General features: G+C 37.4%; 1 protein-coding gene across 1 annotated transcript in view; it reads right to left on the reverse strand.

Annotated features, from left to right (window-relative positions):
* The window catches only part of LOC122788965 (disintegrin and metalloproteinase domain-containing protein 9-like), a 1,117,261-nt gene that overhangs the window by 405,340 nt on the left and 698,996 nt on the right, over nucleotides 1–12,925 (reverse strand). The gene's annotated exons all lie outside the window — the stretch shown is intronic.

Raw genomic sequence — 12,925 nt, forward strand, 5'->3', positions numbered from 1 at the left:
AACCTTAGAAAGTTGCTAGAATAACAGGGTTTGTTTTAACATTAATTTTCTGAAGGTTCTGAAGTCTGGAACTGAAATATATGTCATTATACCATGACCCCCCCATTAATATTCCAAAACGTGCATGCTGATTGGTCAGCGTGCACATTGTAAATCGACTTATACTAATGGGAAAAGGTCCGGTTGCCCGGACTTTTTCCATTAGTATAAGTCTTTTTTAAAACACTGTCTCGCTATGTTAAAGGAGTTTAACATAGAGAGACAGGTTTCAAAAAAGCAACAGAGATCTCCGTTGCTTTTTTTAAAGCTGTCTCGCTATGTTAAACTCCTTTAACATAGCGAGACAGTGTGTAAAAAGCAACGGAGATCTTGCTTTCTCCATTGCTTTTTTTAAACCTGTCTCGCTATGTTAAACCCATTTAACATAGCAAAACAGTAAAAAGCAATGGAGATCTTGCTTTCTCTGTTGCTTTTTTCAAAACTGTCTCGCTATGTTAAATGGGTTTAATATAGCGAGACAGCTTTAAAATAAGCAACGGAGATTCTCCGTTGCTTTTTTAAAAACTGTCTCGCTATGTTAAACCCATTTAACATAGCGAAACAGTAAAAAGCAACGGAGATCTTGCTTTCTCCGTTGCTTTTGCCCACAGCTCTGATGTACTGCGTAGGCATACACATGCGCAGTACATCAGAACTGCTGTAGAATACCAGACAGCTGTGGAAGGGCAGCAAGGAGGCATTATACAATGCCATTTTTTAAGAAAAGTAATTATTTTTTTTCTTAAATAATGTCATTGTATAATAGCAATAACCCATTTCTGGGTGTGGGTAATGCTGGATTTACCCACGGTTGGCTTTGTTTGGCCACTCGGGCTTCGCCCTCGTGACCAAACCATGCCATCCATGGGTAAATCCAGCATTACCCACACCCAGGCGTGGGTTATTGCTATATTATTTAGTGACTTTAACCCTTAGATCATTCCAATGATTTGCCAGAAAACCACAATTTTTATGAGGAACAGACCAAAATATGAGGCACAAATCTGGACATTCTGTGAAAATCTGGACAGTTGAAAGGTATGTTCAACACTCAGGTGGACCTGATGAACAGTGAATAGTTTTTTGTTCACATCTGTGTATGTTTGCAACATTTTTACATATGTCATCCATAAGCTTCTGACTTTACTTTTAATTAGCAAGTTATACTCTGGGATTTTTTTTTTGTTGGAGTATGCCTGCTCTCAGCTACAAAGGTCATTAATTATGTATCCTACACTTACAGATGCTCTATACTTAAAGATTCTTTCACACAATATAAATGAATGTGAATTCTATATAACTTTATCCCGACCACAAGGTTGTGTTAGTGATCTAAACTTATCTGTTACAGAAAACTATTCACAGAATTGCAAAGAACTGTGAAACATCTGCAAAGATGATCATTTGTTCCCTGGATGGTAGTGACTAGCATAAGCTAAAAAAAAAAAGAACACACACACACACACACACACACACACACACACACACACACACACACACACACACACACACACACACACACACAATCATGCATGGCAACTGGTGGAATGTAAACTCCCCAGTCACAACTCCAGTTGTGCAAGCCATTTTCACACTTGCCATTTCATAGGATTATAGGAATTTTAAGGCATTTTAGTCACAATACCACTTATGCTTTGGCAATAAATACTATTTGTAGGATGACATTGGTGATCAAGAAGAGGAGTATAAGTGTGAGGGCAGCACCAAGGATCAAATGGTGGAAATTGAAAAAAGGGTAATTGTGAGGTGATGCTCAGGGAAGAGTTAAGACAGGCACCGGGTGGCAGTGAAGAGTTACTGAATAACTGGGTAACTACAGCAGAGCTAGTAAGAGAGATGGCTAGAAAGGTGCTTGGTGTGATATCTGGAAAAAGGAAGGAGGTCAAGGAGACCTGGTGGTGGAATGAGGAAGTACATGAGAGCATACAGAAAAAGAGGTTGGCGAAGAAGAAGTGGGATTGTCAGAGAGATGAAGAAAGTAGACAAGAGTATAAGGAGATGAGGTGCATAGCAAAGAGAGAGGTGGCGAAGGCTAAGGATAAGGCGTATGAAGAGGGAGAAAAGGACATGTACTGATTGGCTAGACAGAGGGATCGAGCTAGTAAAGATGTGTAGCAGGTAAGTGTGATAAAGGATAATGAGGGAAACGTACTCACAAGCGAGGAGAGTGTGTTGAGCAGATGGAAAGAGTACTCTGAGGGGCTGATGAATGAAGAGAATGAGAGGGAGAGAAGGTTGGATGATGTGCGGATAGTGAATCATGAAGTGCAGTGGATTAGCAAGGAGGAAGTAAGGATAGCTATGAAGAGGATGAAGAATGGAAAGGCTGTTGGTCCAGATGACATACCTGTGGAAGCATGGAGGTGTTTAGGTGAAATGGCAGTCGAGTTTTTAACTAGATTGTTTAATGAAATCTTGGAAAGTGAGAGGATGCCTGAAGAATGGAGAAAAAGTGTTTTGGTACCGATATTTAAGAATAGGGGTGATGTGCAGAGCTGTAGTAACTACAGAGGGATAAAACTGATCAGTCACACCATGAAGTTATGGGAAAGAGTAGTGGAAGCTAGGTTAAGAAGGGAGGTGATGATTAGTGATCAGCAGAAAGGTTTCATGCCAGAAAAGAGCACTACAGATGTGATGTTTGCTCTGAGAGTGTTGATGGAGAAGTACAGAGAAGGTCAAAAGGAGTTGCATTGTGTCTTTGTGGATTTAGAGAAAGCATATGACAGGGTGCCTAGAGAAGAGTTGTGGTATTGTATGAGGAAGCTGGGAGTGTCAGAGAAGTATGTAAGAGTGGTACAGGATATGTACGAAGGTATTGTGACAGCGGTGAGGTCTGCAGTGGGAGTGACAGATGCTTTTAAGGTGGAGGTGGGATTACATCAAGGATCAGCTCTGAGCCCTTTTTTATTTGCAATGGTGATGGACAGGTTGAGAGATGAGATCAGACAGGAGTCCCCGTGGACTATGATGTTTGCAGATGACATTGTGATCTGTAGTGAGAGTAGAAAACAGGAGGAGGAGACCCTGGAGAGGTGGAGATATGCTCTAGAGAGAAGAGGAATGAAGGTCAGCAGGATTAAGACAGAATATATGTGTGTGAATGAGAGGGATGATAGAGGAATGGTGAGGATGCAGGGAGTAGAGGTGGTGAAGGTGGATGAGTTTCAATACTTGGGATCAACAGTTCAGAGTAATTGTGAGTGTGGAAGAGAGGTGAAGAAGAGAGCACAGGCAGGATGGAGTGGGTAGAGAAGAGTCAGGAGTGATTTGTGACAGACGAGTACCAGTAAGAGTGAAAGGGAAGGTCTACAAGAGGGTAGCGAAACCAGCTATGTTATATGGGTTGGAGACAGTGGCATGGACAAAAAGGCAGGAGTCAGAGCTTGATGTGGCAGAGGTGAAGCTGTTAAGATTTGCACTGGGTGTGACAAGAAAGGACAGGATTAGGAATAGGTATATTAGAGGGTCAGCCCAGGTTGGAAGGTTTGGAGACAAAGCCAGAGAGGCAAGATTACATTGGTTTGGACATGTGCTGAGGAGGGATGCTGAGTATATTGGGAAAAAGATGCTAAGGATGAAGCTGCCAGGTAACAGGAAAAGAGGAAGGCCTAAGATAAGGTTTATGGATGTGGTGAGAGAGGACATGCAGGTGGTTGGTGTGACAGAGTAAGCCGCAGAGGACAGGAAGAAATAGAAACAGTTGATCTGCTGTGGCAATCCCTAATGGGAGCAGCTGAAAGAAGAAGAAGAAGAAGAAACACTATCATGCTGTACCCCTCCTTTTCAAAAAAGACAAAGCAGATCAGTCCCAGAATACAATTTATAGGTAATCATAAAATCAACCAGGTTTAATATGAAGGCTGCTAGACTGTACTTTTGTTGAAGTTGCTGGTCAGTATATTTCAGAGGGAGTTTGGTTCTTGGTAATAAATTTGTCTCTTCAGTATGTTTATGTATATGTTGCTAATGATTTAAATCCCTGGCTTTGGTAAATGAGGAACAATCTGTCCTGTGAAAATATAGGGAAGCAAGGAGGCTGTGTTACATAATGGTGTAGAATACGAGCCATAGATCATCCTGCAACAGCAGACAAGACATTGTGTAAAGAGAAAGCATGTCAAGCCTATCCAGTTCTTTTTTTGACAGTTCTGCTACAATACCATTGCTATACATAAGTAAGGGAGATGTGGAGGCTGCCAGAGATCTTCCTCCTACTGTAACCTACTCTTTCAGGAGACTTGTTACTCAAAGTGTCTGACTTTTACAGTATGGTACCATGCATGCGTGCAGACACGCACACGCACACACACACACACACACACACACACACACACACACACACACACACACACACACACACACACACACACACACACGTCAGCACACTCATGCAAAAGTTGTCTTTGAAGATGCCTTTAACATCTACAAATTCAGAGTTTCGTACACAACCAGTAAAACCACAATAAACACCATTCTCACCTTCGGAGGTTCCTTCGATATTGTCCAAATAAAAGCATGGAAAGAAGCATTGTTATTCATTCAAAAGTTCGAGTTAATGTTGGTAACTTCTACTGGTGTGTTTTTACCCTTCATAAAAGTTGGTGCTAGAACTCATGAATGTGTCTTCACTTGTGCATGAAAGCTATATATTATGCTTCAGAAATGATGGTAGCATTTGTCATTATGCACCCACAAATGAACAGTTTGCAAGAATTTCTAATGACCATTGACAGTGGTTCTCTGGTAATATTTCAACAGATGTAAATGACACAATGAGCTACAGTAAGTTGTCTGTAGCTTGGCTTAATCTTCCACATATCTTGGAGATACCTGCTTCTCCACCAGTCTGCACATGTCCTTATTTTAATGCCTGCCTTGTCGCGCATACTATGATGAGCTAGAACATTAGTCATGGGGGTCTTCCTCTTAAGATGCTGCTTTCAAAATGTGCATACTATATAAGAAAGGAACTTTCAACTCAAGAGCAGGGATAACATAAGAGAAACTAGTGCAAATTCTTACAGACCTTACAGTCTCAAGTTTGTGCATGTTCTCCTCCAGCAGATAGTATCCAGACTACAAGAACTGAACGGCCATCCTAACCTGATACATAATGTATGGGTCTAAATCATGAAGATACGGCCCATTTTCTTTCTAACCTGTCTGAACACAATATTGGAGAAAGCTGTACACAAACTCCAACTTGAGAATTTCCAGCGCTAAAACAGCTGTAAGGCACATTTATTTTATTTTATTTATTTATTTTACATTTGTTGACCGGGCTAGTCTAGCTGGATATATGTCCATTTTCAGCAGAGGCCTGGGGAGAAAAGCTCCTCAAAAACACAGTAAAATATACATAAAATGACAGTTATCACAGTTGCAGATACAATACATATATAAGTAATTTTTTACATGACAGTATTTTACAGTTGTGGGTGCATAACATATATTAGCTATTATTTTCACTTCAATACATTGCTGCTTACAGAATTATTTTACTTACATTAGGTAAGTTCAAAAAGCCCATTTTTTATGGTTTTCAGAAAGCAACTTGTATATACATAAGAAGTGACAGGTGTCTTGTGATAAATGAGGTAAGTTAGTCTGACATGACATAATTGCTAACACAGTACTTAGAAATATAAATGCTACATCTCTGTTTCTACACCTAACAAAGGCATTATATAGTAACAGTTCCCTTTTGCTAAAGAAGATAGCTTCAGCTAGACCTTAACCAAGAGCCAACTGCATCACTTTGAAATTAGCTAGCAAATCAAAGAGTCTAGGTTAGCTGGCCAGCATCAAGATGAATTAACTGTGGTTTCATGCAAAAAAAAAAAAAAACAGAAGGAATAAATAGATAAATAATTTAAAAAATGTAGGAGCAAGACAGGTGTTTCTAAATGCATCCACCTGCTGTTATCTCATATTGCAGTGAATTTGTAATGACTTAACAGTACTGTATCTCCTCTAGTTATTTTTCCAGGTCTGAATTATTTTTGATAGGACTGTTGCAGAGGGAAGTAGGAGAAAAGTGAGACTTGTCTTGGCCACGTTTCTGTAAAGCTGAGGACATTGCGGTCGTGCTCATTGGTTCAGGCTTCAGGCTCATCTGATTGCTTATCAAAGCACTGAACTTCTAGAAACTCAGCACACCGCCTGTCATTCCTATCATGTGGTGCAGCTTATGTGCCTACTTCCAGGACTATGTAAGCTGTGAAGGCTCTGATTTGGTTCAGTGCCATCTACTAAAATAAAGAGGCAATCGGTTTAATAAGGCACACAGTATGAATGCTGCTATAGGATAACATTTTGCAAAAGGCAGCCCTTCAGTGGTTGTTTGTGGTAGTTAAGTAAAATCTCAACAGACTTTTGACCAGAATGCTGTCCATTGATTGTACTTGAGATTATAATCAGGTTGGTGTCCACATAATGAGAAATAAACTAACAACAAAGCTGAACATTAACAACCACTGCCAAGACAAAGGAATCATGGATAGAATGCCATTACAATTTATAGTACTCAGGCTGCAAAAGTGCAGAATTCCAAGATGGCTGCACACTGATCAACAGTTTAACTTCTGTCCCAGTGTGAAAACAAAATGAAAAAGAGCAGTCAGTAATACTGTTACCTTAAGTAAACTTTACTTACTGGCTAGTAAGTGCACTTCCTGGATCCCATAAAAAAAGAAACTAAGAGAACTTGCAAGAAAATCAACTAGAAAAAGTGAAGAGAAAATACTGGCTGGGAAGAATCTAGCAGCTGTTTAGCAAAAAAGCAGTTCAAACTCCAGCTTTGGTGCAAAATATAACTTCCAGTAATCTAGCGAGGGGAAAAGTCAAAAGTGCTCACAGCTGATTAAAATAAATGGAACAATCAACTCAAATACCAAAGGGATGGAAAAATGAACGAAGCTTTAAACACATATTAAGATGAGCTGATAAAACTGCAAAAATCAGAGATCAAAATGAGCAAAAGGCTGGCTGAGTATGAGATTGTTCAAGAAAAGATGTTTCCCAAATGGTAGAATTTGAAGACAGGGCACAAAGGGAAAATCTAAGATTTTTTTGCGGTATCAGGGGAAATTAGAAGAAACAGACTGTATTAATTTTATGAAGGCACAAATAAGCTACTGGACTGGTATTCCACAGCAGGAACTGTTAATCAACAGGACACACCATGTGCATGCTCCAAATCTGGCCATGATAAAACAGCCAAAGCCTTCATTAGTAAAGATGCAAACCGACCAGCAGAAAGAGTTGATCCTGACAAGACTGTGGCAACAGGGCAAAATACTAAAAGTTGGAAACATTACATTTTGTCTGGGTTTTTTCTTTGAGGTTTTGGATATAGCTAAAGATCACCTTATGTTTTCCTTAGCTAGGGATGCTAATTTGGATTCATAAGTAAGTAGCTTTAGAGGACTTTACAAGATGTCATATTTGCCTATTTAAATTGAGGAGGGAGTGCTTCCAGGTTTGAGACCGTAATTTCCTACTCTTAGACAGCAATTTCTTCCTCTTATTGTATAGCCTGTTAATGGCTGATGTCCACCAGGTGGGTTTGTTCTTCCTTGAGGATCTTGCTTTGGTCCTATCAGGCACAGCAGAGTTAATACAATTGTATAGATACTCATATAAAGCATTAGTGTATATCCAAGCATAGCTAGCCTCTCCATCACTGGAAGGGGGTGGTATGAAGCTGTTTATGCCATCACTTAAGAGGTCACAATTGGCCCGGGTGAAGTTTTTCAGTCTAGTTGCTGCTGGGGGGGGGGGTCTGGTGTTATTGTTACCTCCAAGGAGACTGATTTGTGGTCAGACCTCACCAGAGAGGGCAGCACACTTGGGGTGGTACAACGATCCCCCATTTTGGTGTGCACCACATCCAGAATGTTTGAGCCCCTTGTGGGGGTGTCAACCAGCTAGTCCATGGCATTGGAGTTAAAGTCCAGGAACCTTTGGGTGAGAGTGTTAGTACATGTATCATAAACCCAGTCAACGGACAGGTAATTAAAGTCACCCAAAACCAGGGTGTTCGGTTGTATCATGATCGACTCAAGTAGATCCAGGTAGTCTGAGTGGGTGTCCTGGTTCATGGAGGGATTCCTATTGCTGGCAATCATTTGAAGAAGGGTCTTACCAATGGTTAATTGTACATGGAGTAATTCATGGGAGTCACTCTCTTTAACCAGTCTTGAGGTGTATTTGTCTTTTATTAGTATTGATACACCACTTCCCTTAGTCCTCACACTTTCAGTTTGAGATCTGAATGTGTGGAAGCAGTTGCAAGCTGGTAAGGCTGGGGTACTTTCCACATCTTTAAGCCAGATCTTCATGACTGCACAGATGTCAGCATTTAAAGACCGTTTCCAGTGACTGCAGTATCAGAGTTAGACTCCTAGCATTGAGCAGCATAACCTTGAGTTTGCTTTTAGATGGTCTTATTACTTTGGGAGTTTTGTCCTTGTGATGCTGCCTAAAAAAGACATAATATCATTAATGTTTGGAAGGATTTAAGTGGAGGAGGATAGGAAGGAAAAAGGTAACTGTAAGTACAACATTTTCTGTTCTTAACAGTATTTCTATTAAACTTTTCACACTATAAATCGCCTATCTCATAGTAAAATATTTTTAGTTGTTCTTGTATGTGATAAAGTTACTAAACAGATGCCTTTTTTCTCTGTGTCTCTTTCTTTCTTCTTTTTTGGTACAAAGAAATGTAGGCACTACAGTGCAAAATGACAAGAAAAGCCAGACACAAACAGGGTTGGGGGCGGGAATAATAGTTAAGGTGCTTACCATGCAGACAAAAGATACAGGGTTTGATTCTCATCTTTTTGAAAGTAATTAGGAATCACCTATTAAGTTAATAGGATGTAATCTTGGTTTGTTGAGGTAGGGAATAGGGTGTAAAAGTACACAAATCATAACATATGCAAAGCTGATATGTTTTCTCTTTCTTTTACAAAGGTAAATGTTTGGATTAAGACCCTTGTCTTAATCTAATAACAATTTTGAAGTAGAAACAAAACATGTTAGAGCTCAGAATATAATAAAAAGTTTGCCTTTAGTAAAAAAATATTTCAGCTTGTCTTTCAGACTGCAGTAGAAGAATATGTTTTTTTTTTTTTACTTTTTCTCTTACATTTCCAATGAGGCAAACTGGTAATAAAGCAATAAAAGGCAGAACACAGGGCTAAAAGTTAATGATTCTAAAAGCATGCAAGTTGTAGTCACATGGGTATGGGGGGGATAAAGATAAAGAAGAGCAGACACCAATTAGTATAAATAGAAGCCACTGGAAAAAATATGCATCTTAGCATGGGTAACCTCAATTTCAGCTTAATTAGGGCTTGCGTTACCAGCTGTCTATTAGGAGGATTAAACTTCATTATTTGAAGACGTACATAGTTATGTGTCTATGTATTAAGTGAGCAGGTTCTGGGGTGTTTTTGGTTTTCTGTTTGAGGGTTTTATTAAAACAAAACATCTTGCAAAATGTGACATAGATTCCAATGTTTATGATAAGAAAAACTGTATAAGGGATTAATCTGCCAAACATTAATGGGTGCATGTATCACAAACATTGGAAATTGACATGTAAAAAAGCTGTCATAGATAATAAGTCAGAATAATGATTTCTTAACATCATGGTGACACTTTCCATATTATCTTGGAATGTGAATGGCCTCCCAGCTATAGCAAAAAGGAAAGAATACTTAACTATATTAAGAAATGCAGAGTATACATAGTGCTACAGGAGATGTGAATGTGATAAAGAAAGGATTTAGGATGAATATTCTGCAGAATATCAGGGACAAAGTAAAGTGAAGTAATTATATTAATTGCTGGGGAGCTTTGGTAGTGATAGAAGAGGAAAACAAATAATTATGGTAGATTTGAGATAGTAAGGGGCTACTGACAAGAGATAAAGATTACACTGGCATATTCTACCTAAAACTACTATTATGGAGCTTAAAAACCTGGGAGAAATATTCACATTTCAGCAGGGAATATTACTTTTGGGTAAACACTGGAATTTCATTTGCAACAATGGAAATGTATCTGGGGGCCTAGAAGGTAAAATTTAACAAAAGATGGTAGATTTCTGAAAGAAATTAAAAAAATGTTTAGTATTAAAAATGTGAATTCAGTAGTAGGAATTCAGAGATAATTTACGTATTATTCATCAAGGTACAATAACTGGGCTAAAACAGACAGAAATTATATTTCACAGAAGCATGTGCATTTAATTGAGAATGGTAACATACATCTAATAACTATTTTAGACATATGTCAAAAATTACTAAGATAACATTCAGAATGTTGATGTACATCCAATAACTATTTCAGGCATATGTGAATAATTGATAAACTTAAGATGCTGTATATTTATTAGAATACCTTTCCAAAGCCAGGACTTCATCAGATCAGAATAAAACAAATCAATTAGCACTTTAAATATACATGGATATTCAAATTAAACCAATCAAGTAAAATTGCATCATGATTAAACAAATCAAGAAAATTCTTGACTCATGAATATTGAATTAGAGCCTTATTAACCCTGACAGTGTAATATATAGTTGTTGTGTACTTCACTGTTTATAAGGTGTTATTGAGTGTGTTTATGTGTGTATTTCTTCTTACTTGTTTAATATCTTAAAATTCATTTTTTACCCCCCAATAAAATATTTTAAAATAATCTTAAATATTCTAATATATAAATATTTAAAATATTTAAAAAAGAATACTTCTTTAGTATATTAAAAATGTAAGGTATATATGAAAAATAATGTTTCTCAGTTTCATCGTATTTAACTTTCATTCTTTTATATGATGGTGCTGCCATCTCCTGGACATTTATTTTATGCCAGGGAATCTAGATCTCTGCAGCTCTTAATTTTAACACAGGAGTTAGAGATATATGTTCATTTAATCCAGGTTTTCTCGTGGCATCTAATTTAATTTGCCACCACAATTCTTTATAGGCTAACCACTCTTCCCATAAACCTTCTCTTATTTCTTTTTTGACCTGTTCTATCACAAAAAATTCAAATTTCCCTTCTTTACATTCTTTTATGTGCCTGTATAATGCATTAGTTTCCTTAGCTTTCAAGATGTCATAAGTATGTTCATAAATCCTCTTCCTCAGAGCTCGTTCCGTTTTCCCTATATAAAATGAACTGCATTTTTTACAAAGGGCCAAATATATAACTCCTTTTGTTTCGCAATTATAATATACTTTATTCCTTATAATTTTGTCCCTACTATTAATGTATATCTCATTAGTGTTCATCATAAATTCACATTGGTTACAGTGGCCACATTTGAAGCTCCCTATCCTTTTCTGTCCATTAATTGTGCCTCCTCTAGAATCAAAAAAATTTTAGTTTTAGGATGAGATTCTAAAATTCTTTTCACATTCCATGCATTTTTATACACTATTTTTGGCACAGTCTTGTTAATATTTTCCATGTCTGTGAACATGGAAAATTTGTCCCATTCGTTCCTAAATATTTCACTTATTTTGATGTTGGATATGTTGTATTCCATAACAAATGCTTGTTCATAGTTGTCTTTGGTTTCTACTTTACTAGATGATATACTACCTAGGTAGTTCTCGATTTTCTTACCCTTTATGGGTTGAAATTTCTTAGTTCTACCCTTTTCTACCTCACTTCTTATCGTCTTAATAAATAGTTTGGGATATCCTTTTTCTTCAAACATTTTTTCAAGGAAATCACATTCTTGTATGAAATCCTCACTAAGACTAGTCATGCGGCTACCCCTCACAAATTGTCCCTTGACAATATTCAAAGTGAAGAAAAGAATTACAGAATGTTTCCTTCCTGTAAATTTTTGTTTCAAAATCTTTTTCTGTTTTATATATTTCCACATCAAGGTAATGTAACCTATCTTTTGAAGAAGTGTAGGTAAATTTTAAAAAATTGGTAGTATTATTTATATATTCAAAAAATTCTTTAAACTTGTCCATATCACTAGTCCAAAAAATAACTATGTCATCCAAGAAACGGCGATACAATGACCAATCATCTTTATATTTAGAATGTAGTATAAAATCCTCCTCCCATTTGGCTAGGACAATATTTGCATAGATATGTGCTGGTAATATTCACCGTTAAACATGAGGAAATTATATTTCAGAACCATTTCCGTTAAATTCATTATAGAACTTTTGTCTGAATGAGTAAGTTTCTTGTCCCTGTAAATCACATCCTCAAACATTATTAGACCTTCACTATGCGGTATACATGTGAAAGGGTCTATCACATCTATGGTAATGAAAATTAGATGGTCATTGACCAATTCTGGAGTTATACATCTTAGTAGGTCCCAGGAGTCCGTCAGTATATATTGGTTTTCAGCGCATATATGTTTTATTTTGCTATCCACAAATTTTGCTAATGGAAGTGTTTTAGACCCATCCACTGAGACAATAGGTCTCATTCCATAGTGGATTTTAGGTATCCCGAAAATAATGGGAGTTTTTGGTTTGGCCACTTGTAAAAACTCAAAAGTTTTCCTGTCTATTGTTCCCTCAAGACCCATATCATTAAGTAGATTGTCTATCTTATAATATGCCGCATTCATTTCATTCAAAGAAGCAACTTTATATCTGGTGGTATCCCTTAACATGCAGTTCATTTTTCCTTTGTATATTATGTTATCCATAAAAACTACCCCACCTCCCTTGTCCGGCTTCATAATTCTTATTCCATTATTCATTTTGAGTTTGTTTAATATCTCATTTTCTTGTTTAGAAAGGTTGAACTCGTGTACACTTTGTTTGTATATCTGTCTAATTTCTTTTTCCAACATGATTTCCAAATTC

The sequence above is a fragment of the Protopterus annectens genome, chromosome 14.part0 (genome assembly GCF_019279795.1).
Source record: "Protopterus annectens isolate FY-2018-M chromosome 14.part0, PAN1.0, whole genome shotgun sequence".
Lineage (NCBI taxonomy): Eukaryota > Metazoa > Chordata > Ceratodontiformes > Protopteridae > Protopterus > Protopterus annectens.